Below are 23239 nucleotides of genomic sequence, written 5' to 3' on the forward strand. Positions count from 1 at the left end.
CTATGAGGCTTTGGGCAGGAGAGCCGCCAGCTCGAGCGCTCGAGCACTCATAACTGAACACGCTGCCATTTCCTGCTGGGTTCTAAAGCTTCAGCTTTGACTTACTGAAGGCAAGGCAGAGGGTCGTGATTAAATAGTAGACCTGTTTGATGATTTACCGTGCTGGGCATAGCAGGCGTTAGGTACCAGTCGTGCTACAGTGATTGAAAACATTCCCACTCAGAAGCTGATGTTTCTAAGCACACTAAAATCCACAATTTGCCATGAGTTAGGAGAACGTGACAAGAAGGACTCAGCTGCAGCAGCCAAGACATGAGGCACGGCAACGTGAAGTGTCCTATCTGAGTTCCCCCAGCTCCAGACCCTAGTGTTTCATGTGGCTATTCCTCCACTGGGGCACGCATGTGTAGGGTCATGGCTTCAGCCGCTGAGGGGTGACTTCTTTGGTCATGTCCATCTGATCATTTCCATTTTTGTGTCCACAGTATGAAGCAACTTTAAAATACGCTGTACTATGTGGCGGTGTTAGGTCTGTGTTTGAATTTTCTGCTTTGGATTAACAACGGGAAGAGGGTTATTCTTGAGGTATTTTGCAATATGTTTTGTAATCTCCTAAGTTTGCAGTTTCTGCATTCTCAGAGTGACGAGGATCCTGGTGGAAAGTCTTGCATCAGAGGAGGATGTCAGTCCTGTAAGGAAATGCACCATGCTGCATTTCTGTGGATGTTTCTGTGGATTTATGCACCTGTCTCTCTGTCCCCCATTGTTCCCTCAGTGACTTCTGGACCCCTTGGCCAATTTCCATCAAACATGACAGTGCCTGTCAAGGATCAGAGGTACTGGGCTCCTACAGGTTTAAAATAGGTGACCAGGGAGAGAGAGAAACCTTTAGAATTCCTCCATAAAGAAAAGACTGCAGTGTGATCGCCTTTGCTAAATACCAAGAATGCACATAAGAATTCACCCTTGGGGCAGACACGTAGGAAAAAAAGATTTCATCAGTCTCATTTCGAGTAGAATTCCTTGCTTTTAATTATTACGTCTATGCTAATGCCTGCGAGTTCATAGGTGCAGCACAAATACTGAAATCACATGCTGTTTCAATAGGTGTATGGCCTCAGGCATGGGAGTTGCAAATTTGCATTTCATCCAACTTTGTAAATTTGTGAGGGGGTTGGCACCTTTGTATGGAGCCTATTGCTGACAGACCTGGACTAAAATCACGGCAGAGACTTTTTTGGGCATTCCAGCTGGAAAGCAAGTGCTTCATCCTTTGATCGTAAGTCACCGGCTCAGTCTGAACTACAGCAACCTCTCACATACAGTTAGCTGCATAAATCAGCAGGCATGCATTTCAGTAGACAATCAGAATCAATCTTCAGACTGAATAAGCAATATTCAGAATGGCCCAGCTTGCAGCAGCACCTCCCAGGCCTTCCAACAGAGCAATGCCTTTTTTTTTTCCCTCATGGCTATGCACATAAAAGCCAATAAAAGCCATGGTTCCTGATCTGTGGCTCACAGAAAGCTATGCCCATGTAATCTGCTGTCACTGAGGAGTGTAAGGAATTACCATCACTTCACAGCACATGCTGTGCTGTACTACAGAAGTATCCCATTTTTTCCAAAATGTTACTTTTAGGTTTCTTATTTACAAAGGGCATTAGAAAGTATCTGTGTTTTGGGTTGTTTGGTTTTTTTTCTTCCTAGCTCTCTGTACGTTGTACATTTACGGCTGTCACTTTATGTTCTTCATTTATTTTTGGCAAATGTCTTTCAAATTTACCCACATCTTTTTTCTGAGGTTCTCCTGGGTTGAACTCTATGAATTGAACACACAGAACAGATGGTTTAAAGGATTTGTATGTTGAAAACCGTAATGGCTAGCAGGTAAAAGTAATATGTTAAGAATATACAGGAAAAATCACTGAACAGGCAAATAATAAAATTAAAAATTAAGTGTATTAAAAACTTGCCAACCATCTGTCTTCAAAGACTAAGTAAATGCAGAACTGTAGTTCATAGATAATCAATACATTATAGGTTATAACATCACTGAAAACATGAGAAAGCATGCATCAGGAATTTGCAGATTCCCCCAAATTGTTCAGGAGCATGTATTTCATAAAAAATAGGAGTTTGTACTTCCCTAAATCAAATCATCAAAACACCTACTGAGAACTGCCATTTAAGAAGGTCGTGGATGAACTACTGGAGATTTAAAAAGGAAAAAACACCTGGAAGAACTTCTCAGCTACTGATACTGTAGTCTCTCACTACAAATATCCACAAACAAAATATGCAGAGTTTGAATTTACATGTTCTTCATTCTGCTGAGAAACTACAGTTAAAACTCATCATTCTTGCAGGTGGTGCCAACAACCTTGAAGAGGCCAATGGCAGAAAACAGTTAAGAGAAGTTCTTGGTGAAACTCGTGATATGGAGAAATGAGTGTTAGACAGCTGGGCTAAGACATCAGTAAGCCTCACAGTACTTCAAGAAAAAGTAATTTGAACAGTGACACATAAAGGTGAAAAGTCACTGCACGTGAGACGTTTGCACTGTGGTCAGTCCAGAACTGCACAGGAGCTCCTGTACATCAGCTTGGCTTGCTAATCTTTGCAGTAGTGTAAATGTGGATCTTTTACCTCTACCTAGTCAGTTACGGGGTGGGGAGTTGAAAGTCACAGGATGTCACCTGTGCCTCATCAAGGAGCTAGGCCGTACCTATGAGGTGGTTATAGTCTGTGTTTGAGCTGTTCATTGACCCTTTCTGACCCATTCCCTTCTCACACCAGTGAAAAATAACAGCTCTTCAGTTCTGAACTTCAGGTACTGAAGAAGTTGGCCTGCTTGCAGCAGGCTGAGTGCAGTTCCTTAGCTGCTTTAGAGCCAGGCCTTCCCTGGAAGTGTGGATGCCCTGTCTCTGGCGGTGTTCAAGGCCAGATTGGATGGGGTCTTGGGCAACCTGGTCTAGTATTAAATGGGGAGGTTGGTGACCCTGCCTGTGGCAGAGGGGTTGGAGATACATGATCCTCAAGGATCCTTCCAACCCAGGCCATTCTGTGATTCTGTGATATACTGATGTCTGTAATGAAGAGGTGAAAGCTACAGGCCAGGTCCTGTGCTACAGAGAGCCTCCTTCAAGACCATGCAGTTGTTTGCATGAGTAACAAGTGGGCATGCTAATAAAGATTGCACTGCTAGCACTAATACCATATGAGAGAGTTTAAACTCATGATCTGTACCTGGTGTTCAACTGGAACTTTAAGTCCTTCAAATGACCTCAAACAAATGGAGAAAAGTTTTTGTCTGAGAATCAAAGAAAGTGAAATTATATATATATATATTTATATTTATATAAAAGCACTTAACCAATAAATAAGTAACCTCAAAGAATATGTTATTTAAAATATTTCTGAGCTTGAATCTGTTGGATTTGCACAGCACACCCCAGTTAACTCAAAGTCATAAATAATAGAATAACCTCTATACAAAACAAAATGCTGCAGTAGTTAATTTCTTTTCCCATTCCCCAAGACAGAGTGGAGTATGCCACGTAGCTTTGTTGGCTTAAGTGAGAAATATGTGTGAGTTCATGTAAAAAGTAAACCTGATATTAATATAACCAGAATCTGAGATGGAGAAGATCTGCTGCTGAGTCATTCAGTGCTCCCTGCCAAATGCCTCAGCTAAGAAATTATTCTGCATCAAGTTGAAAGCATGCCACAAAACAAAGACTTTCAAATTCCACCCCATAGAGCTGTAGTGATACCACCAGTCATGTTACTTCAAGGAGGTGCTGGTGCATTTCCTGGGCACTTTCAAGTGGCACTGAAAATGAGTAAACAGGAAAAAAAAGCAGGGATTGGTGGAATTCCACTGCCAAATAAAACAGGAATATTTTGAAGAACATATTCTTTGAGGTTACTTATCTGCTCACTTTAGTTATGTGCTTTTATATATATATATATATATATATATATATATATATATATATATATATATGTATGCATGTATGTGTGTATATATATGTAATTTCTCTTTCTTTGGGTCTCAGACAAAAACTTCTTCTCTCCATTATTTTGGGCACATTTGAGGCCATTTCAAAGACTTAAAGTCCCAACTGAACTAATGGGGGCAATCCTCAGTCACATAGATTGTAGGGGATGTCACTACTATTTAAATAAATCTACTACTTATAAAACCTCTGGTGAGTTAACTTAACTTAGTTAAATAAATCTTACTCAGTCTCTTCTAATTACAGCTGAAACAAAAAGATGGATTTTCAATATGATGTATAAACATTGTGATAATGCTTATGTGCATTGTTGCGGTCACATTCCTGAATAATTGCAAAAAAAAGTAAGCTGAAGGTTTGTGGTTGATTTCAAACATGAAGCTAAGCAAATGTAATAGCAAGATCTTTCTACTTATATGAAGGTCCATACAGCACTCCTCTTTCTCTGCAAATTAATGCACTATTTGTTCACGGCTTTCTAAGTAAGTGGATGCAGTAAGTGTTGGCTTTGTTGGAAGTCACTGGGTTCATGCATTGCATCAGCAATTCAGTGAAATATTTTGAAATTGTCAGAGTAGAGGCTGCTAAATAAAGAGGGCAAATTTTAACTCCAAAGGGAGGTTACCAGGCTTTTTTGAAACAGTAAACAAATACTCCTGCAGGCTTAGAGTAATCACACAGCGCTTAATGTCATCTCTTCTTAGAAATTCAACCTCAGTATCTTCCATGTTTGTCTTTTGGTGGGAGAAATACTTTGGTGTGAGAAATTTGCAACATATAAGATCCAAAATGCTGTGGAATCTCTACAGTATTACAGTGCTGAAAGCCCTGCTGACCAACCCTTGATTTTCCCGACATACAAGCCAAACCTGTCTGTGTGGCAACTGCAGTAATGATGTGGAAGTGAAGATGAACGATGGGAATAAGCAAAGGAGGATTAAAAATCTCTCTCAGTTAAATATTTTTTAAAAGTTAAAACATTTGCTGTAAAAGAATAATGAAATGGACATTTCATTCTTGATCTGCTTTTCCTGGTACAGAGCAAGTAAGATTTGTAATTTCATAGAATATTACATAAAGTTTGTAAACAAAAAAAAAACCTAACCTACAAATGAAAAATAAAGTGTTCACCAAAGCCTAGGACAAGCTGGGAATCAGTGAAGATAAAGGGAAATGCATTTCCTGCGGGATGACAAAATGCTCCATCATTCTCAAGAATCAATCCTTCAACAGCTGAGGCTTCCCTTTCACTAATGCCAGCTACAGGCACTACTGAGTCAGCTGCCAATACAATTTTAATCTGCATCAAATGTGTGTACCATTGTACTGCTGTTTCTTCTGAACTGACAAGAGTGTGGGATACAATGTTACAGCAGTTCATACTTTCCATTGACTACAGATTGATTGCAGGCAAAAAAATATACATACCTTGTCCGTAATAAAGCTGGACAGAATAAGAAGTTACAGCTTAAAAAGAACATTAAAACGATTTCATTAGGTGTGATGAGTTTGCACCAGACTTGTATTTTTTCCTATTCATGCTGTTTATTTTTCTGATTTGCTATAAAGTACCATGAAGCCAGATTTACCAACCCATGGAACCACAGCCGGGCCTCCATACCTGTCCTTGCTTGGGAGGTTGTTAAGTAGCTGTAATAGCAAGAGCAGTGCAAGAGGAAGAGGTGATTCCTGAGAGCACTTGCAGGAATGCCAGAGATATATTCAGAAAGTAAGTGTTCACTTTCTGTTACTGCTTGGCATTGTAATGATACCAAAATGACTTCTTCAACTGGATGTTATATATTGTAGAAGTCTATAGCTCAGCCAGTCTCCACCTCAAAAAGTTTATGAATAAAATAAGCAAGAAAAAGATGTTTTTAAGATTAAAGATTAGAAAAAAAAATTAGAAAATCAATGAAAAGGATCCAACTTGCAAAATGTCTCAGTGGTAGTTCAAAAACTTGGCTAGAATATGTGCAGTGTGCCAAAACCTCTTGGTGAGTTTTACCAAGTGCTTTGGAGGAGCGAGAAGATGTACTGTTTGGAGTTGGAATACTTTATTTATATCACACTTCCAGATTGAATAAAGAAATTCCCCATAAGGAATAATGAAGCTATTTTTTTGGGGGGTAGAAATTTCAGTTTGAGATTTCTGGGACAATTCTTATTTACAGAAAAATCTTTCATTTTTATCATGTCTACTATAATCACAAACCCTGACAGTGTGAAAGTATAATGCAAAAAATAGAGGTTTCAAATGTCATTTGTCTTTAGGAAAAAGGTGAGGGTCATCTCCTGCTACACCATTTGCTGGCTGAACAGCAACATAATGTCTTCTGCCAGCTGGGCCAGGACGCGTTTTATAGCCCAGTCCAAGGCATAAGAAGCAATGAGCAGGCATTCAGTGTTTCATTTCAAAACACTCAAAATAAATCTTCTAGTAAGTGTCAGATGTTTAAGGCTGGACTGCTGGCATCCTCACGGACAGGGGTTTTACTACTGCCCTCCACAAGGCCTTAAAGTCAATACTACAGCACATATAAAAGAAAAAGAAAAAACATTACACATTAATCATGACTGAGCAGAGCTTCTCTGGTCAACTCACTGGTGCCAGGGCCCACTTCTAAGGTCTTCCAAGGAGACCTGTGCCTGCCTATAGATACATAATGGGGAAAGGAGGAAAAAGCTCAAATTTGCCAAGTTAGGATCACATGTTTTGAATGCTGGCATACCAGATGGGAAGCTATCTCAAGTCTCCCTGGGCTTTTACAAGGCTTTCCAACAGAAAAGGAATTTGTGAAGTGGTGGGCAATTAGTTGTATTAAGCAATTTACTGAAGTCATCCAAGAGTCTTGGGTTTATAAAGTACACAATTACGTTTAACTACTATTTTTGTGAATGTAACAAAAAGCAAATATTAAAAGGTATTCTTCGATACGAGCAGAAACTATGACTCTGAATAAACATCAGGACCAGAAATATATTTTAGGAGTACTACAGACATTTGAAACCAAAGCTGCAGTCAGGAATTCAAACATCAAATTGCAGATTGTTATTAGTTGGTTTCCTGAAGTCTACTACCCTACTTATAAAGAACAAGTGCTGCCTACTGTAACTATCACTGCATCATGAGAACATTTAAAGATGACTGAAGCTGGTTGGTCCACTTTATTCACCAAGGATCAGGTTATTTTCTACTGAGAGAAATCTATGTAGAGACTAGAATTTTGTACAGTTACTGTTTGGTATTCCTTGCTGATCCTTTGGTGCAGAGGGTGACAGTGCTACCTCTGCACCCACAGGGCAGTCAGCCCTGGCAATGCCTCTGGCAGCCCACAGCCACTAAGGCAGGCATCTGGGCTTCTGTGCTCTGCTCCAGAGGCATCCCCAGAAAAGCCCCCCTCTGTCATTTCTTTCCTTGTGATACCACTGGGAAATCTGCCTGAGAGCTGAGCTGCCAGAAGGCAGATCCAGGGGGCTGCCCCCCATGACAGCACTCCTCTATGCAGCAACCAAGTCTATCAAGCGACACTCAGGGAGGTGAGACTGTCAATAAATAAATCCCATTTCTTTCCATATATAAAGAATATTTCTCAGACCTGCAGCTGATATAAATACCTCTTGTAGCAAAGGCAGCCCAATAAACTTAAATTCAATCATCCAATGCCACACAAAGATGCTGAAAGAAAACCACGATCACCTCAATCATATACTGAGAAAATGTGTCCCTGGAGCCCCTGCCAAAGCACCAGATCCCTGGGCCTTCCTCACCCCTCCACCTCCACCAGCACAGCCCCAAGGGCACTTCACATGATAGTGACCTTTTAAAGAATGTCTGTGCACGCCATTCATCTGGATATATTTCTCCCTGCTCATCATCACTGTCCTTAGCAATTTGGAGAAATAGCATAAAGTATTGGGAACAAGAAGTATACTTTCAGTCACTGACAGTCAGAACTGCCCTTACATCTCCTTCACGGAGGCCCCAGACCTTCTTTTGCATCTGTGGAGCTATTGACAAGCTGAGAGTCTGATCCAAGAAATAACATGGATGCAATAAGATAATTCATAATACTCTTATGTCTGTAATGCATCTACAGACACAGAAGGGCTGATTTAAGATGTTGGGGGCAATCTTAATTCTTACATTCCCCAACAATTGAAAGCTTGATCATTTGTCAACAGTAACAATCTTTCAGACTACTTTTTGTGGGATGAATACACAAGTGTTTCTACCAGTGCACCCGACTATATTGGAAAGAACAGCAGATAATGTTTTTTTCCCATCAGGTTGAAAACTTTTTATCTGATCGTTTTGTTTGCTCTGCCACTGGCAGTTCCTAGACATCACCAAGAGAATGCATTTCTCTCATCAGACACATCCAGCCTCTTTTCAGGAAGCTGTCAAACACTTTCAAATGTAACTTGTATTACTTCTTTCTCCTCACTCCACTGTCCCATGGACAATCCGATGCTTGTAAAGCAGGACAAAGTGCTGAGGGCTAAATGGAGGGCAGGGTTCCTCCAGCTCAGGAACTGTTTGGCCCTGTCCTCTGCCAGGAGTCAGTTGCCTACCAAAAATCCTTCTCTTTTTTGAACTTCAGTGTAAAGTCTAAATCTACCTGACCAGAGATTGCTAGAAAGGTACCAAACCAAGAAATCAACAGTTTTTCTCAATTATAGCCATTTTAGGAAGACACGAGGGATAAGACTCAGGAGGCTCCAATCACTAGCTAAAAATCACTAGCATAGTTGTTCTGGGCTTGCCAAAGCACACAGGAGTGAGTCAGAGTTCCTGAGGCTCACAGTTAACAACATCTCTAAAAGGGAGAAATGATTGATATCATTTTTCTCAGTGAATGATTAAGACTGCTTTTAACAATGCACTCATGCATGCTATGCACTAAAAGGGATGATTCATTAGTTACTTGGAAGAGGAGCGTCTTCTTCTTTCAATTCAGAAGCCAGAGGGATTAGCCAGTGTCCCATTAGTGTGGCTGATTAGCATGTAGAAAGAGAGGAAATACTAGCTACTTTTGTCCCGTCCCCACACCTGCTGCGCTTTTTCCCTTTAAGCGAGAAATAAATGCGAATTCAGTCTGCAGCAGTGCCATTGATTCCCACTTCGCACAGTCTGACACCAGAGCTGGCTGCTGGCCGCAGCTGCAGCTCCCTCCTCTGCCTCACAGCCACAGGCGCCTGCGTGCAGCCCCGCACCATCCGCACAGCTCCACTGGCTGATGCTGCACGGGACATCTGCTCCTTCTGATGTCAGTGCTATTGCCTCTTCTGAAAGAAAACAGTTATAGGTAGAACTGGCAAAGAGGACAACAGTAATAATGGATTTCTTCTTATCTGAGCCACACTGTTGCTGAAGTTAAACTCACAAGAACTCTTCTCACCTTTCCGTCGCCTTGAGCACGCTAAGCATGATCTCCTTTTTTGAGGTGATGTCATGTGTGCAGTAAAGAATCTGCCACTCCCAAGCCTTTCCTTTCCCAGAGCGTGCAGCTCCGCGGTGTAAGGCACTCTTTGCGACACACTGTGGTGCAATAGAGGAGCACGATGGCATAACCATCTGAGAGGTAATGCTGGAATTTCTTCATGTTCTTTGAGGAGAAATGGTGTTGACAAAGCCCGCACACAGTTCTAGCAAGGAGAAATTGATGCCGCTGTCTCCTTGTCACAACACAAGTTTAATTTATGGCAAAGTACAAAGGTTTTATTATTATTATTATTATTTTTTAAACTGATCAAAATTGTCATATATGATCTCTTCCCCCTTTTCACACATGACTTTAAAAGCAGCTCGTTTTGCCTGCCTCTAATTGCAGTCTCATGTAATGATCACTTGGACATGCTGTACTCAGAAAACTGGCAGCAGTTCCATGACTGATGTATGTGACAGGCTTCTGGCATCAGCTTCACTATCTGACCTGCAAGGATACATACAACGCCCTTGCATCCAAACACAACCCTCACACTATCCTTAAGCACACTTACATTCTGGACTCCACCAATTTCATAGATACTCCACATCATTCATCCCTGGCTTTCACTTATCCCTCCTTCTGACCTCATCCTTGCTCCCCCTTTGCCTTTTACCCTTCTCCTCCTTGGCTGCCACAGCACCAGCTATTTATGCAAAATGATTCATCTTCTCTACCACTCATGCCTCTCTTTTCCTGGAAGCAATCTGGGGAGGATGAAAGGAGATCTAGCCTTCAGTGGTAGCAACTCGAAGGGGCAGACAAGCTTCACATCAGCCTTAATTTCCCTATATGTTAGCACTTCTCTCCCCAGCCACACTATAGCTGTTACCCTGCCTTGATCTTGGTCTACCTTCAGTCTCTTGCACTGGTTGATATTTATTACCAGCCTTTCGCTACCTGAATCTTATGCTTTTGTCACCTTGCTGAGCACAGAGAGTGTGCTTCCTATATTGGTGGAGTGGAAAAGAACCTCAGCAGGTGCCCGTCCAGCTGAGTTCCTGACAGAGAGACACCACAGGGATTTTGTTTCATATTAATTATGTAAGGGCACTTAAAGCCTTGGCTACACAAATTCCATACAATACAATTCCAAACATCCAATTTAATGCAAATATCTCATTACTCAAACAAGAAGCTCTTCGGAAAAAGAAAAATAATAAATCAAAAAGATGATATTTTGGTTTAAATTCAAGATTTTTTGGTGTGCATTTGAAGGTCAGAAATGACTCCTGATACCAAATAATTGAATTGAAACATAGCCAGGATTTCTTTTAATTAAATAGCAAAATATATTGAGTGAAAGAAAGCTCTTCTGTGAAAGTCTCACCCTTATCTTCTGAATTTATGCACAGTGCACAATGGACTCTAGATAAAATCATCCTCAGTAGATCTATTCATGCAACCATTGAAAAGCAACTTATCCCACATAGAAAGACCATTATAAATTTCATGTGTGAGATGTTACGTAACTTACCTTAATTTTTCTTCCACTACTATGCTTCAGCCTTCACCAGAAGCTCCAAAGACAAATAAAGTGTTTAACCACCCCCATCCTGGCGGGGCTTTGCTTTTAAGCTTAAGTTAAAGCAATTCATTTGTGTCATAGGTGACAAGAGTACATAACTCCTACTGGCACAGATCTCTGATGGCGCTGAACATAGAACAAGGTCAGACCTGGCGAAGAGAAGATGAGTACAGCACTGAATGACTGCTCAGGTTTTTCTCTGCAAGCAAAGCTTGTGTGTTACTCTCTCGATGCTTCCTTGAAAATGCCCTCAACATTCTGGTGACAGCTTTCTGTTTCCCACAACAAACAGCTGTTTATTTAGTACCGAAAACTTCAGAACAATTTATTCACATTTTAAAAAGTAAGGAGCAATTGATAACGGTATCGTTGCATGGGAATTGTTTGGCAGCAAAAAACCTGGGCTCTGCATAACAGAAAAAGTGCCTCTTCTTCATCAGTGCTCCACTAAGATGGTTACTGCCACTCAGTGGAAGGTCATCTCTCACTGTTAATATATAACCCACAGATGTGTTAAATCTTTCCCTACTGTGCTGTTTCAGGCACTGCAGGGGAATCCCCTCTGCTGCCCACGCTGGCAGCAGGCAGGGGGCTGTGCTTGCAGCAGGGGGCACCCAGCTGAAGCAGCAGCCTGGGGATTCCTGCCTCCCACCCTGCTTCCCCCCATGAAGCTCCACAGATGGTGTTTGGGCCAGGCTGTATGGCAGCTCCCTGGGCTGATCCAAGCAACAAAGAAGATGCTCTGAATCCAGACTGCTTTTGTTATCAGAATGGCATCAGGAGCTGCAGTGCTGGTGCAGTCAGGAGAGCAGGTGCTGGTGAGGAAGTGTGCTGTGGTTCAGGCTGTCCCTCTTCCCTTAATAAAGGCAGAATGCAATTGAAAAAGTGTTATCATTACTCCGTTATCAAACAGATAGCTCACCAACAGAAAGGATAATGCATTGGCTCAAAAAAACCCCACCAAGACTGAACAGTAGAAATTGCTCCATAGATGTGCCTTCTGCAGAAGAGTTAGCAATGTATATAGTCATTAGGCAACATATATAAATAGACAAACACGAATCCATGCCCATATACACATTTACACATAGAAACGTGAAAAAAAATCATCTAAATTTAAAAGATATGCAAAATGCACCACACATAAGAGTTTTAGTCAGCTTTCAAACCCCGCAAGCAGCTCTGATCCCCTGGGCAGCCAGTTCATGAGAGCAACAACTAGAAAAGCCTATAGAGGGAGCAGGCCGCCTGCTTTTCCTGAGTGATGGGTTTTCAGCTAAGCAACAGCCTCGAGGGAAGGACAGCCAAAGGCGAGGACGATCATGTCTTAGGAAGCAGTCCCAGAGCCTGATCAGGTTACCCTGCAAGGAAGGGGGGCAGTAGCAGCACCCACCTGCACAGGACATGGGCAAGGGGGCTTCAACTCCACATCTCCCTTCATTTCCTCCTTGTCCTGTTTTTAAGTTCACACCTGAGCCCTGCAAGGAGTCAAGAATTGCTCGATCTTCTGTAGTCGCTGGCATGTCCTTACATTTCAGCTTCCTCTCTTAAACTTTAGCAGAATTTCATCTTCTGACACCTACAGCCAAAGCAATACAGTACTGGCTAGAAGTAAGAGAAGAACACAGTGAGGACAGCTCCGGGCTGCCTGCTGAACAAACAGAATAACTGGGAAGTGCACAACTGTACATCACAGACAACACTAGAGAAGCAGTATTAAGCAGAATCAATTGCATTCAGAAGACAGAATACACAAAAATATCACAGCTACTGTGATACTGTGATTAGAGGCTATAGGCCTGAATTTCAACAGACCAAACATTACATTCATTCTAATTTACATGGACATACACACAACATTTTAAATAAATAAATAAATAAATCTTTAACCCATGTATATGTTTATTATAGATCGAGAAAGTTGGTAGCTACTGGTTCAGCCCAGAAGGCCCAGCCTAGGCAAAGTGCCTAGCCAAACAAACCCATTTTCAGTCCTTAAAATCAAAAGACTGGCAACTGAAAGGTGTAGGTTTGGGAGTAAAGACTCTTGGAAGGAGCTTAACTGAGAAGCATATTCTTACACGTCTTAAAAATAACAAGTGTGCAAAGGAGAAAACGGTGCATAACGCGTGGCAAGTCCGCAAGTGTCATATACTGTGTCATCCCTGTGGGTTCTCTTTGTGGAAGGACTGGCCACCAGAGTGTGCACCAGCTAACTTCCACTTCTGTAAAAACTTAAGGATAGGCACAGAGCATACAATATTTATACATGAAATTATACTGAGAGCTCTCTCCCCCACGCACTGAGGTCTATGAATGCTTTAGCATTTGTCTCCTGGGGAGCAGGAGCAGGCTTTAAGACTGCAATACATACAGTTAAGCGCAGGTCATGCAGCAGTAACAGGGAAAAGGAACATTCTCTGCCCTTCAGTTCCCAGGCACAGCAGTTTGAGATAAAAAGATAGCATTCCTTTTCTTTAACTAACCCCTATAACGTTTCATCTTTTGATACAGGTTTGCTGCTTGTTTCACTTTTCCTTGCGTAATTGGAGAGAGATGATTTGAGGAGTATATTCTGCCCGGTGATGTGATTCAGCAACTTTCTGGAAAACGTAAATGTAGTCCTTTTTCTCAGTGCACTAATGAAACACAACTGGCAGCAATTTCCTTCATACTGAGCTTAACCGAAAGTAAGCAATGTATCACATAACCTGAAGCACAGAGGTCTTGGATTACAATGTCATTTCTCATGTTCTTTTACATGCCTATGAGCTGCTCAAAGCTGGCCAGTGACAACAACTATGTTACTGTAGGAGCTGCTGTGTTACTTGGAGTGGCTCAGCAAATACACTTTCCTTTTAATCTAAATTTCAGGTAGCTTTTGCCCATACTAACACACAAGGCTTCTACTTCTCAGTATCCCAAGGGCATATCCACGGAAAGGTTGTTCTGCAGTTCCACCGGGGCAAAGCACCCTGCCGTGGGGGTACCTCATTTTGGCACAAGGGCACAGGAGTGAGTGGGGCTTAACAACTCCACTGCAGAAACATGATATAATTTTGTGTATTTGGTATTCTTTACCCCCAAAAGATCAGGATCAAAAACTATTCACCTCAAAGGAAGAAATTCCCACTCTCTGCACCAGTGAAATGAAGAGTAGTAAAAAGAGTCGAGGGAACCATAGTTCCATACCAGGTGAATTAAAACTATCCAATAAAGATATTCCTGTCTACAGGATAAAGGAGTCTGATCTCCAGGCATGCAGTGTGGTAGGGAGCCCCGGTAAGCAATGAGTGCTTGTGGAGGGCTGTGCTGTGTCCCCTACTAGAGGGCGCATGCAGGAGTGGTGGGCAGCACAAGTCCCGCTCTACCACAATGACCCCTCCTGTCCTGGGCTGTCAGAGAGCCGCAGTGGCAGCTCTGCAGCACCCACAGCACATGTGCAGTGCGTCCCGTGATCAGCCCAAAGAGGAAAAGTGCTGTGCAAGCGTCAGCCGCTGTTGTTCCTGGCAGCGCTGCTGCGTGGGGATGCTTGCAGGCAGTGCCTGTGGGGCTGGCTAACCACTAACCAGCGTGGAGCCTCTGTGCTTAGAGGCACCAAGCACTATTCACCACACATATTCCCATTTGCAAAAGAAAAAGTGATTCTGACAACAAAGTCTTCCAGTGACTAAGCGACCAGCGTGCCTCTGGTATCAAGTAGTTGGCAGAATTTCTGTCATAAGCACTGCTCTCAGGTCACTGTAACTCAGCTGTAAAAACTCACTCCGGGCTGATATTTGGCAAACAAGACTCTGCAAGATAATCCTTTTTTAAACACATTATCCTATTTGAGTAATCTACAGACATGGGAATGGAGAGGTCTGCAGATGCAATCCCCATCTTTGTTGATCTTCTCTGCTGATGTGGAGAAAGGCACCTGGGGAAGGGGGCATCTGTCTATCCCTGCAGAAAACCCAGAATCCCACAGACATACCTCCTCCCACCTGGGGCCACCAGCTTTCCCACAGAAATGATGGATATGTATCACCTATTTCTCTATCAGAAGAAATGTCTCCCTTTCTTCAAAACGGCTTCTTGGTCATAACACCACAATGCTGTGCTGGCTGCCACAGTCCTCTTCTATTTCAAAAGGTTTCCTGTGCACTGTACCACATCTGAAAAACACTTTGGTTGAAAAAATGCCATCCATCAGCCTTTCCAAATAGGGTTTTGCAGATCTGTGCAGAATATCTTCAGGACAGAAAAGAAAATGGTTAAATGCAACAGGGCTGGAAAACTCAGCACTAAACAAATTTTAACTATTATTTATGTATCTATACCCAGGTCTTATAGTTAGGAATACTCCTTTCATTGATTTCATTCTTCAAAGTCTGTTTCAGCCAAGGGTTTTTTTTTAATGCTGAATCTCATTTCCAAACGCCCTCAGGGAGCAACAGCCACAACAATAAAATTAGGAACCAATTACTGAAGATAAAATTAGAATACCTAAGCCCAGTGCTACACTGGGAAAATGCAGTGTTAAAATGTATGAGGTAAAACGCTTTCTAACTATCTCAGTGTTAAACTTCATTTTGTCCTTGGAATGGGCAAGGGCAGAAATCTGTGACAAATCACCATGTTGTTAAACACAACTATTTTCTGCAAAATTAGTGCTATTTTTTCTCACTATAGATAAGGCCAAAGAGGCTTAATAAGATTTTTACTTAATTTTTAGTTAATAAGATTTTCTTTTTTTTATCAGTGCTTTTAAACATCGTTTCCTCTAGGTTCAGGATTCAAGGAGATACTGAGAGTATAGATGATACAAATGATTTACTTTTTAGTCCTGTTTACACATTAGATCTGGGGGAGTATCTCTTGCAAAAGCAATTCTCAAGCATGAGTGGAGAAGATGCCACGACAATCAGTGGCAAAAGCAGCAGAAGGTGCCCAAGATTCGCCTACCTACACTAGGGCAACCAGTCAGATACTTTGTGGTGAAATCTCCTAATGTGTGTAGGATTGACCATAAATACCACCATGGACTGGAGTTGGGCTTCCACTGACACTCCTGAACAAGCACCTTCGTGAGACAGAAGTTCTCATGAAGCACAAATTTATGCTGAGCAAGACTAGAGAATGGCAATTCCTCTTCACAGTTGTGTTGAAAAGTGTGCTGCCTTTTTCTGCAAAAAAAGAAAAAAAAGAAACTGCATATTTTCAAAACCAGAACTGTATTATAATATCCAAACTGTGATGGCAGAGGGGAGAGTTGTTCCAGCACTCTCACATCAGGTAGCTCCCCTATTCTTCCTCATCTCTCAGCCTCGAACACATGGCTGTTATGAACTCCTCAACAAAATATTGTCAGAATCATTCACCAAACACTCCAACACTGATGAAACAGAATAATTCAATTGAAAAAAAAAAAAAACAACCAACAAAAAACCCCACACATTGTCATGAAAATACTTTGTTTAGAACATTGCTCCAGATGAGTGAAAAGCTCATTTGCTATTCCTGGGCATTGGAGTCTAGCTCAGTGTTTTTGCAAAAATGTATTTTTAAATAAAGGCTGAATAGCATGTTTGTCTTATATTATGTACTTGAAACTTCTGAGGAAACAAAGGATCCTCTCCTGGCAGTATGGCAGTGTCTGTAGGCCTTGAAGCTAGCAGACAGACCCAATGGGTTTCACAAACCATTCTCCAGCAAAAATCTGCACTGAGGAGCTGACTCCTTATCTGCACTTCAATCAAATGAGCTTATTGTTAAAGTTTTACAAAGCAGCCCAGCAGCAAGGTGAAAGATGAAGAGATATTAAATAATAGATAGGAATATTTTTAGTCAGCTCAGATGTATTTACGTCTCTGAGCACAGTCTGGAAAAGGCCCTTAGACAGCCTTGGGATGGGGCTCCCATGGGCAAGCAGGGTAGGGCCCTGCAGCCTGAGCCCATCCTACCTCCCTGCCCAGAGCAGGGCACTGGACATCCCCTCCTGGGGACAGGTATATTTTTGCCTCCTATTCATCCACTGCTTTTTAAGCCCAGCAGTGCTGCCCTTCAGCTTGCAGCAGACTGAGCAGCAAACTTGCTCCCAAGGCTGCTCCTTCCCATCAGGTTTCCTGCCATCCTTCTCAGCGCAGGGGCAACACAGGATTTCTAATGCTCTAGAAAGGCCCTTCCCCAATAGCAAAGGAAATAAACAGCCAAACCATCTGATTCCAGCACTGTTCTGCCCCTTATCCTGTGTCCTCTAGCCACACTAGGGTCATTGCTCCACTGGTGAGGCAGTGACACAGGCTGCCCAGAGGAGCTGTGGGTATCCCACCCCTGGCTGTGCTCAAGGTCGGGTTGGATGGGGCCCTGGGCAGCCTCAGCTGGTGGGTGGCAGCCCTGCCCACAGCAAAGGGTAGGAATTAGATGATCTCTGGGGTCCCTTCCAACCTAAGTCATTCTATGACTGTATTGTTATTGAAACCTGAAGAGACCAAGATTTTTCAAAGATCTTTCCACTGCATGAGCCAGCCCACTCCCTGTTGCCTCTTCCTTTTAATGAAGATCAGAGAGTACTTGACGTCTTTGATCTCACTACAGATCATGCAAGACTCTCAAGAAGTGGAGGTATAATAACATCATTCACTAAAAAGATAGGGAGATACTGACTGAAACAGTACTTTCTGAAATAAGTGCTAGTGGAAAACGAGAACTCATTTGGATATTCAGAGCTTCGTTTCCAAAAGGAACAGATTCATGTGTCCCTGGGAACATGCACACAGAAACTGCTCTACTAAATCAGATATGGTATTTAGTCCAGATTGAGAGTATTTGCACACAGTCCATCCTACTGTGACACTGAGCCCTCACCTTGCCTCATGTATAACTGAGAGACTATACACATCAGTGGGGCAGACGGCTGTAAAAAGATGTAAACAGGGAAAACTTATCTCAGTAGTATGTAAGAAGATTACAATGTAATGGCATGAACAGCCCACAACAATATGAAAATATACAAACATCGGTCTTCTGGGCCAGAGACACCCATCAACCTGCAGTGCTATGGAGCTCGATGCTGCTCACATTACCTGAATGTTCTGACAGGACACTTTTGCTGAACCCTTTATTCCCTATGGCTGGATGGCTGAGCTAACAGGTTGAAAACCAGGTTGATGTGTATGAGTGGAACCGTGGGTACTGGAAAAAAAAGAGTAAGTATCCACTGGTGCTTGAGACTGCAGCAGAGATGCAGCTCAGCATTTTATCTGTTCTGTCCAGCAAGGCCTTTCAGCACACACATTACTGTGGTCCTTTGAATAGACTCAGGAAAGGCATTTGCTTAATAATGGTGAAGTGTGCTTTGAGCTTTCTTTTGGACTGGGAAATATCTTCAAAGCATTTTATAAAACATAGTAGAGCCTCAAAAAGAAGAAAACAAAAGTTCCCTATTTCTCTCCCATCCAGCTGAATGCATGGGAAATAGGATGCTTTGGCATAAAACCCAGACATATTGAAGCAATTGCCAGAGGACATCCAAAGTCACAGCCAAGTCTGTTTTGGAGAGTATGGACAGATAATGACAGGGCACCCGTCCTAAGCCCAGACAAGCCCAAGTGCCCAGTGACAGAAGGCATGGTGCAGAACGACAACAGGCAGGGCAGAAAGCTGCACGTCATCTTGCTGTGAGGGTCTGGCCAGATGCTGTGCCACTGCAGCATGAAGGGCCCAGAAGGCAACTCCAAGCAGCCCAGTAGGTTATATTCTCTCGTAGGATCTCACTTCAGATCTTGTAGCTCATTAGGAAGCGTAGGGGTCACCTCCATCCACACCCACTGCTTTTGCAGCTGTTTTGGCCCACCACCTCCATCTTCTGCTTCCCAGCTCCCTCCAAGTGAAATTCCAGAATGGATGAAATACTGAATATCTCCCTACCTGCAGATTGCATTTGGAAATGGCTGTGCTGGCTGATCCTCACCTCCTGTCACTGGCATTTTAAGCCATGTTTTTGTTTCTGGGGAATTATGCATATCCTTCAACTCTCTTCTCCTATGTGTCATCCCACTACTAATCCTTTCTTCCTTAAGCCACAATTTGGTTTTCTTTCAAGTGTGTAATATTTCCAATGAAGCGGTCCCTGTTTTCTCCCACTCTCACATCTTCTCCCAGATAATCTGTTGTATTGTGCCATCATAAATATTTGCGTGGCCACATGGTGAACCAGATCAGAAAACTGATCCAGCTGAAAAACAGCCCCTGGGAAACAAAAAAAAAAAAAATACCATTTTTCCAATATAGTATGCCACAAGGTCACACAAATGCTTGTGTTGCAACTGCTAGGAGCTTTTCTGGAAGAAGAAGAATGACTGACTGCAAGAAAGAGGGAACAGCCTCCTGTTTTAAGCTTCGCTGACCTTAATGTGTTGCCACATTTTGGCATTGGCTTTCGCCAGCATTTGTACCCCCAGAAGCATGGAGAAACTCATTCTCAGGGGAGGGAACAGGCACAGAGCTACTGAAAGTTCCCAGCCTCTCCTAAATGCCTGGGGAAAATTCTATGCACAGTGATATCTAATTCCTGCCTGGATTTAAGGCCAAGACCATAATCTCCAAGGCAGTGTCCTCACATCTGAGTAAGAGCTTCCTCCTATCAGTGACAAGCTCAGGGATCCCTTGCAATCAATTGCTAGCACTTCAGAGGTAAGCAGCGCATTTCACCCTATCTCACTCTCCAGATTTGAGGACTAATGTGGCATAATGCCACCTGGTTACCTGTCCCACAGCATTGTAAATTGGAGGAAAATGCATTGGAAATTGGAGGGAAATGCCCGGATACATTACCACTAGATTGCATTTTGCCAAACAGCCTTTTGCAAACAGCTCACCTTTCCATTTAACAGATTCTAATAAACTAAGCCAAAACCTAAAGCCAGAAAATCCTGACATGAATCCCCCAATTTCACTCCTTTTTATCTCATTTTCATTCTTCAAAATAAAGCAAAATAAACCACAGATATTTCTCACAATAGGTTTGGTGATCCTTTTGAGAAACACTTGAAAATGGTGGTGGAATACAACAATACTGCTGAATAAAGTTGTACAGAATACAGAAAATGTCCTTCTCTTGCCTCCTCCAATTCAAACAAAAGCCAGAAATACTGTCTTGTCCCCACTGGTTTGTGGTGTGAGACAGCAAGGATATGAGACCAGTGGATCCCATGAGTGGGAGGACTGGCTACAGTGAGAAACATTTTCTCCTTTCATTGTTCCCAGCAACTGTACAATTAACTTAAATTGTGGCTATCTTTTCGGCAGTGAGTTAATGTATTCAGACTAAGGATAGTGTCTAAGTGAACATTACAATTTCCTGAAGAGGATGCAAATCAGCAGTCTGCCCTGAAATCATATCCCATATTACCCTTCAGTAAACTAGAAACATGAAGGTAGTATGTTATCATATGCTGTGAGACTTCCTTCACACAGTGCCTGTACCACGGCAAGTCTTGGGACAGAGCCCTAACACATACACTGCTGGACATATTTAGCTTGAGGAAGTTTATCCAGTAAACATCAGAGGAAACTGTGCATGAAGACAACAGGAAGGGACTGATCCTGGTCAGCTCTACTATTCCAGAAGCTCTGCTAATTTTGGAGAAAGTAGAATAGGGTTTGGCTACATAACAAAAATGCAAGTTTTTTAAGATGCTAAACTGGTTTGAACTCTAGGAACTAACGAGGATGTCAAACCCATTTCTGAGCAGAGACTACATAAGGAAGGCTTGAACTCAACATACCCTTGAGGAAAAGCTGCCTTTGAATTTTTCCTCCAGTTCAACTGGAAAGTTGGTGTGCTTAGAAGTAAATCTGAGCTTTTGTAGCTATATCTAACAAAAGATAAGACCTGTCCCTTCAGTGAGTCCTTCCCTGATCTGATGCACAGTGAATCTTCCTCTTACCTCAGTCTCCATTCCAACAGCACTTTCCTGAACCCACAAAGTGAATGTCTTCCACCTTTCTTGCCATTCTTTTCACCCTGCCCCACCATCCTCTTAGGCCTCTCTGAGCAGATTCTCTAGACATCCCCCCTTCTTACACGGTTGCAGAGTCAGAGCTGGGAGACGAAGCAGGAATAGGAATGAAAAGCAGAGGAAGGGGTAATGTGTTAAGGCTGAGAACCACTTGCTGTAGCTGTGCCCTGAGTGGGACGCCAGCATGGATGAAAGTGGATTTCTCAGCAGTAAGGAAGCCTCCTGCACACAAAGGGCGAGATTTTTCACTGCAGTACTTAATAACATGGCATTCTGTCCACAGCTGCTGTGCAGAAAATGAAGGAACATTTTGTAGTGTTTTTAAGTTGTTTTGTCATAGCGCTCTTAAACTTTTGTGAGAGCGGTTAAAAGGGACAGGAAAAGGTTAGGAGCCTTTTAAACATGGGGAAAAGAGAGGCAGATAAAGGAAAATCCACAAGGATGGGTCTCAGTGAGCCAACAAGAAATAAAGAGGACAGTCTACCTGCAGACTTGAACAGGCTGGCAGCACAGCCCAAGCCCAAGTTCCTGCAATTGCAGACCTCAGAAAGCCAATGGAAGAAGAGAGCACAAAAGATTGCCAGCAATGTTCTGCAGAACAGTGAATCTTCTCATATTCAAACTTGGCTAAGGGATGCAAGTGAAGATGTCCATTCCTTAGATGGAATAAAAGGTGAAAGATCCCCTGCCCGAACTGCATGATCATTGGAGCTGCTGGGAATCAACATGAATCATCTCTCTTATATCACAGAATGCAACCATGATGTAAAACAAGGTGATGCAGCAGCTGACTCAGAGGCACACTGCATGTCCAGGATGAGGCAGAGAGCTGGGGATAGCAAGCTGTCAGCCATTCCCAAATAAACTCATAAAGTCCTGGGCAACAGGTCCAAGGGATTTTGCCTTCTCTGGTTCAAATAACCAATACATATGCCAACCAGTAAATAGCAAAAGCTCACTGACTTCCCTTAAAAGAGCAAGTTCTCCTTCAGGATTGATTTCAGTCTCTCAAGGAGGTCACTGATGACAAGCAAAAGTGCTGTGACTGTCACCCAGCTCACTGGACTCAAAGGTGAAAGGCTCAATCTTCTCTGAGGGCCAGCCAAAGGGTAGCCAGCAGGAATGACTTGACAGGACACAAGCAGAAAGCTAATGGCAGGGCAAATGCAAGGTACCTGACTGACCTGGTATCTCCTGGTATCTCCTATTCACTGAGCATGTCATTTGCATAACTAATGTTTACAAATTTCTGACATTCCTTTTAAGCAGTGCAAGAGCTGTTCATGGCAATAGGCTGTGCTGAGCCTTGAAGAATAAGTTCTGAGCAAGGGTTGGTGTTTGAACCTCACCATGGACATCTGGCAGCAGAGCTGCTTAAAGCACCAAACAACACAGCAAAAAACACGTTATACCTCTGTGGCATCAGTTTCCTAGTTCAGTCTCTCACGTGGTAATGTGAACAGCTGTGCTGGCAGGGAGAAGGGAGCCAACTGGCTGGAGATCTCAGCTGGGATCAAGTCTGCTTCCAGGGAATTCCTGTTCAGTCTACATCCCTGAGCTGCCAATAGGGTCCTGGCCCTCCACAACACTTCCCTGAAACACAGTTCCTCTAAAATATACCTCACATGCTGCAGATAATAATTTGTTGTCGGCTTCTAAGCAATGCAACTTATGTGTCACTCTGTATCATAGGGAGTACTTGCTGGCAGGCAAGAAGTGCAGGCAGAGCTGCTGTAAGAAGACTTGGGAGCATCTCTCTCCCAGACCATGTTACTGTGGGGCTTCTTTTTGCCTTTCAGGGACTCACAGACCCTCTGTCTGGACAGCACCAGCTATGAGCAGTCCCTTGTGTGTCACCGTGGTCATATGTTCCCCAAGTTATGGCATCCTTCACGAGGACCCTGCTCAGCTGATGCCTTCCAGCATGGCTCCGCATGTCACTATGCTTCTGTCTTTCTTTCCTCACCACAAACCCCTGCCTTCAGTACAGATCAAGTCCAAGTAGGCCTAAACACATTCATGTTGGTAACAGGATGAGGCTCACACTTCCCCATGTAAAGGCCTGCAGGAAACCAGGGGTGATATTCATCTCACAAAAACTTCAGGTGTCTATAAAGTAAACAAGCAAAACTGAGCTAGCTATCTAGATAACATTTTCAATGCAAGGGAGAGGCACTTTTGGAGTACAACTCATCT

Source organism: Cyrtonyx montezumae, unplaced genomic scaffold, assembly GCF_038088225.1.
Source record: "Cyrtonyx montezumae isolate F1298 unplaced genomic scaffold, pur_monq_1.0 scaffold_3, whole genome shotgun sequence".
NCBI classification, from domain to species: domain Eukaryota; kingdom Metazoa; phylum Chordata; class Aves; order Galliformes; family Odontophoridae; genus Cyrtonyx; species Cyrtonyx montezumae.